This window comes from Pygoscelis adeliae, unplaced genomic scaffold, assembly GCF_000699105.1.
Source record: "Pygoscelis adeliae isolate BGI_AS28 unplaced genomic scaffold, ASM69910v1 Scaffold410, whole genome shotgun sequence".
In the NCBI taxonomy this organism is placed as follows: Eukaryota; Metazoa; Chordata; class Aves; order Sphenisciformes; family Spheniscidae; genus Pygoscelis; species Pygoscelis adeliae.
In genome coordinates this window covers 2,374,399-2,380,224 of record NW_008823913.1, presented here as the reverse complement: position 1 = coordinate 2,380,224, position 5,826 = coordinate 2,374,399, and the positions used below count along the sequence as shown (strand labels likewise).

The 5,826-nt window shown below is 40.1% G+C and overlaps 1 protein-coding gene across 1 annotated transcript in view; it reads right to left on the bottom strand.

Annotated features, from left to right (window-relative positions):
- Positions 1-5,826, bottom strand: part of ARVCF (armadillo repeat gene deleted in velocardiofacial syndrome) — a 293,335-nt gene that overhangs the window by 170,593 nt on the left and 116,916 nt on the right. The window contains 1 exon segment of the mRNA XM_009318531.1: positions 4,593-4,694. The gene's annotated coding sequence lies outside the window, so the exon portion shown is untranslated.

The window sequence follows — 5,826 nt, the reverse complement described above, 5'->3', positions numbered from 1 at the left end:
TAAGCCGCTCGAAACGAGCTTCTTGCTCTTTAACAGATGCTAAAATGCTGGCAGCAGACCTGATATCATAGTCATCCATGATTGTTTTCAAATGCTCCTGCCTGTTAACTGACCAGGGCAAATGGAAAGGGTTAGGTAAAGGGGTGGGAAGGGCACAGGTCAGAGGTTAAAAATAAAAATGCACATTGTTAGTCACCCTACTAAAATACTGTTCACTCTAAGAAGCAAACTGCAGTGCTCCTTTCCATCCATTGGTTTGATTTCAAATTAAAAGTAATTAATCCAAGGCTGCCCTGTTAAAAAAAAACCCACATGCTCACCTTGTAGAGAATTTATATTTAATTCCTTTGATCTTTTTGCTAAAATTGCTCTGTCAAGGGTTTTCATCCCTCTTGCAAAGCTAATTTCACTGTGCCAATAATAATGTACTTAAAAGAAATATATTAAAAAAGATACAGATTTGGAGGGAATGAGGAACACAATCTTTCTCACTATAGACACCTGGAATTTTTGTCTTTAATAGCATAAGTGAGAAGCTTAACATTTTTAAAGACAGAAACTTCATGGTGCAAGACAACAAGTTGTGTCCATTTTTTCCAAGTGAATGGAACCCCCCCCAAATTTAGCAGACAGTAGCTGAAAATAGTTTTCATTTTTAAATTATAGAGTTCACTGTAATATGGAAGATATTTTTAAATGCAGACAGTGCAATTGCAATTGAAATGTGCTTGATGATTTCAGCATGGTAGCCAATGAAACAGTCCTTCATGCAGCTGTTCAATAATAATGCAAATGAAAAAGCCAAAATCAAACATCTTCCACGGAAAACACACAGGACTGCTTGTCTCTCAACGCAGAAAAAAGAACTCAGAAACCAGCTAGATGGGATAGATCTTCTGCCTTATGTCTTCTCTAGCAGGGTTATGAAGTATTCCATTTAAAACCCTATCTCCATCTGTATGGTGCATGCAGCAAAACTCCCCACTGATTCCACAGATCTATAATGTGAACATCATTTAAAATGTTTTCATAAGAGTATAAAATCAGCAACATAATATAAGCTTAAATGGTGGCTTCAACAGAACCCTTTCACTAAAGCTAAACAAGCAACTAGTTTACTACTATTTACTACTAAACTACTTAGAGTACCTCTGAGATGAGCACAGAGGCAGAATTTTCTCCAGCTCCTGAACTTCAAGAACAGTTCATATTCTGCGCTGAGAGTTACGTCCCTAGAAATTGTCCCTTGATGTGCAAATCAGGAGCGATTCTTCCTGCTGTCAGAGATTCCTTGTTTTCCACCTATCAACAAGGATTTCCATGAGCACTGATAGTACCAAACCCTGGTTTCCTGAAGTTTTGCATTTCGTTGTTCAGCGCCTTTAGATGATGCACGCTCTCGACTGGTGTTTTCCATGACTGTTACATTTATCGGGTCTCTCTCCTGTGCTGATCCTTTGGTAGCTAATGATAACATGGTCATATACTGTTGTGTTCCCAAAAGAGGGATATTAGTAGATATTAAGCTGCATGTTTTCACAGTTTGTTGGAAACTCCTAAGTAGGCCCGAGGTCTCCCTTCTTTTGTCATACGTGGTTGAAATCATTCAACAAGCCCAAAAGACGCTGGGGCAGAAGTAACAGACCCAAAACCAATGACATACACCTTGATTTCATGGGAAATAACCTGCCACTAGCTCTGTGGTTCACTGTTAACTCCTAGGGAGTTGCTGTTGAAAGGAATCAGGGTGATATGAAATCATGTTGGAAACAGTGTAAGGATTACCATGTATTAATCTCATAATGTTTACATATAACCATGATTTGAGCCTTTCATGTTTTCAGACCAGTAAGCAGAAGTGAATTTTCTCATTTTTGCATTGATTTAACTTCTACTGAGATTCTGAAAGAAAACCAAAAACCACCAAAGAGTTTTCCAGATGTCGCAAACTAGTCAAATATAGACCAAGCTGTCAACTTCAGAGACCTTCCACACTGAACCTTGTTTTGCTAGATTATTAAAAGTCTATAAAACCTTCAGAGAGTACATTGGTTTCTGCAAAGGAGAATCACAACCGTCTAAAAGGATAGTGACTCACGGGAAGTCTGTATAACACAGGACAGGTCTGCGTGACTCACCTGCTGCATCTCAGCATGATTTAGCCCTGGCACAGCTACACGTAAACACAGCCAGACTTTCTGGACCTAAGCTGGCTCATGTGCATGTTTCTGCTTTTGTGCTTCCCTGCTTTGCACAGATGGAGACAGCTCTGTTTGTTGTCTTTCCGCCCAGTAGCGCAGACATGCTCACAGACTCCTTAGAGGGAGTGTGAAATAAGTGGGACTTCACAGACCCAGGCACTAGTCGTATTTTGGGAAAAACATACATGGGGGTTGGGGTGGGGGGCATTTCTAACTATGTATTCTTAAAGACAGCTACCTACTTACTAATTGTCACTGCCCTTATGCTAGAGCAGAGGAACAGCCTGACTGACGCACAGCTCCAAATACACCTCAGATGAGGGGATGCTCCAGGCCCAAGAAAAAAAAGAGTCCGGATGGGTCAGGGGTTAATGAATGGAGAGAGGCTCCTTAGAGATGCTGCAGAGCAGGAACTCAAGTTTCCTCAATCACTCCCCACAGGGGTCCATCTTTCAGGCAATTCACTGTCTGCAGCTAAAACAGCTCTTTCTCACATGCGACTATGATATGACAAAGCCATTATCTTTTGGGGACCCAAGAGGTTGGATACTTCTATGGACTAATTTCAAAAAGTGAATCAAGTAGGGATGTAGGAAGAAGATGACAAGATGTAAACGACAGTAACGAAATTTAAAAAAACAGGTTCCCTTTAGAATATATAATACAAGTTTCTGTTCTAAGGAAAAGCATTACCAATAGCAGCATGAAAAATCGAGAAGCACCTCCTCTAATACAGATTCTGAAGCAGTAACAACTTTAATAATAAAAGTCAGAGTTGATGACTGAGCTGATATATAACTTTCAAGTCACATTCTGAGAATGTGACAAAGATCCCATTCAGAAAATCCTTAATGAGCTATAAGCCCTTGATGCCACACATGAGAGAACCTAGAAAATTTGGGTTCTATAAATGGTACAAATCTCTAGAGAGCTACAGAGATCTCCATGCAGAAAATATAATGTTAACCTCCTTACAACCATAAATACTGTGCTTTTCTCTGTGCAAAGAAAAACACAGGCAGAAAATAAACTGTATAAATTTTCAGATGTACAATTAGTGACCATAAAAATCCTAACTGCTATGCAGAAACAACAGCAGGACCAATAACTGCCTTTTAAGAACTGTTGGACAAAGGCAGACTTCTGCATTTCAAATGTTTTATTAGCAGATAAATTCTTGCTTGCTGTTGATTGCACTCCCAATTATTTACCCAGGGTTTCAACAATTTACATTATCAGCAGTCTAGACTAGAGCAGAAAAATAAAAGTACTGACTCATGAGTTAGTTACTCAGGCTGCCACTTGCAATTTGCTATCATTTGTAAATAAATTCAAGTGCACATTGAAAAGGGTATAAATAAATGAAAACATTAGACCTATAGCAGCCAGGTAAAGATTATTCCTTAGACTGCACTTCTAAACACAGCAAACAGTTGCCTACAGAGTGTCAAAGGCTACGCTGACAGCAGCAAATCTCTCTCCTGCCTACGTGACTTTAAATACATGTGTTGCGTTAGAGTTAGAGCAAAGTAAGAGGATCTGTTTTGTCAGACTGTTCATATGAAGAACTAATGCATCATATGGCCTCCTGTAAGTCAACACAGCTTAAGCGCTCAATAGGGATGAAAATCACCCCCCAAAAAGGGGGTCCTACGCACTACTAATGCCCCAGCTCTTTGAAGGCTCTTGGAAACACTGGCATGCCTATGGTCACTTGGTACTCTGCAAAAAAAGTGAGTTAACTCTGCACACTAATTTTGCTAATATAGGATGTGGCTGATAGTCAAGAGTTTTTAAAAAGCCCTTGAGATTAAGAGGGGTCAAGTTCTGTGAGATTTGGGCACCTAAATCCTAATGGTCCTGGAGAACTTCAAATCACCTGCACTTTTCAAAGTATTCTTGACTGAGCTGCGTTTGAAGAGAACAGCGTCCACCAGTCAGCTACAGAACATCGCAGAGGCATCTCTCAGCAGGAGGGGAAGTAGCTCTCGGGGCACACAGGAGATTTCTCGGGTCCAATAGTCTGAATACTGAGCATAACTGTCCCACTATTGCTCTCTCCCAGCCCAATTCAAATCCACTAGGTCCTGCTGACAAGAGATGGTACTATGATGAGCAACAAGAAGCTTGTACATACAGCAAATCAGCAGCTGTAGGAGCAAACATGAAGGCCTGTGAGCATGCATGGAAACAGTAGCTATGTGCTTCTACAGGGAAGAAAACCATCAGAATAAAAGCAAAAATGGGGCTTAAATAATCTATGGAACTGAAGCATAACGCATGCTAATTATGTTTTCACCCTGAAGTGTCACAAGACATGAGTAGCATAAAATGGCTGTTAGCCCCCATGCAATATCGGAAAGCATGCAGAGAAAACCAAGCGATACACACCTAGTGGATTACTGGGGTCTGAACGTTAGAGCTGCTGTGACATCCCCCACTAAGACCAGAAGAGTATGGACAAAGCAGGAGAGCAGCCTCAAGCAGAACCAGCTACAAGGGAGAGGAAAGAGAAGACAGAGTTAGTTAATAAGGTATTACAGCCTCTTCTGTACACAGTCATCTCCCAGGTTCTCCTCGCTATGTTGTATGAATTATTTATTATACTGTTTTCCTCCTAACTTGGAGGAAACAGAAACTATATTGAGAAGCCAATCCTGAGACTCCTAAGGAAAAAAAAACCACCCTGGTTAATCTGATTTGTTATCAGTGATCAATACTTGCATGTTCCTTCGAGACTTACTGTTAATGTCCTAAATCAGGGAAAACTCTGGACTGGAATGAGGATGTTGAATGTTACAAAACTGGACATTGTAGCCAAACATTTTAAAACACAGAAACCTAACATGATGCTCTTAGAAATGAGAATAATTATTTAGGCACGCAACTTTAGGCCCCATGTCTGATGTATGAGCCCCCAAATGGCTCAAGATTGTTTCATAGATACCTCTTAGAGAGGGTACATTCATTTCTAAAAGATGGACACTGCACAATAGCTTACAGCCACTTTGTTTGTTCTACATGTCTGTAATTCAATCCTATACGAAACCCAAGCGAAAGTAGGTTTTGGGATACTAGGTCATCCGTGTAGCTCTGTAAATCTCTGATCTGTTTTGTCTTAAAACAGTTAGCACCAAAACTTCTCTGGGTCAGTGACTGCAAATTTAGTACCTGTTTTTGCTGGAGAATGTACAGAACAGAATCCATTTCGCAAAGGCATGGTTCTGTGAAGCAGTATATCCAGTTTTAAGCTACTACCACATCAAAAATGTTGCAACCACATGGCATGAAATGCACAGCCAGTACAAACTCTGGTTCAAATGTTTTAGAACATTTTCAGAGAGTAATTTTGCCCCAGCAGATTTTATGCTTGACCAGATACTATCTGCCTTCCTGAAGCTAGCATAAACAAAATTTCTTGTGTTTCAGCCAAATTACCAGAAATATGATCCTTTCTTTGCATGGATCCAATCTCAAAGGACATGGAACCATCACGCCAAAAAACTCGTTTTTCTTAGACTAACAGAAATAAATTCTATGCTCAGAACTTACTAGATATAACAAAGCAGTGCAAAGATATGCCCAAAGATGAAAGTCAGGCGGCAGAGTGAGAGAAAGAAAAATT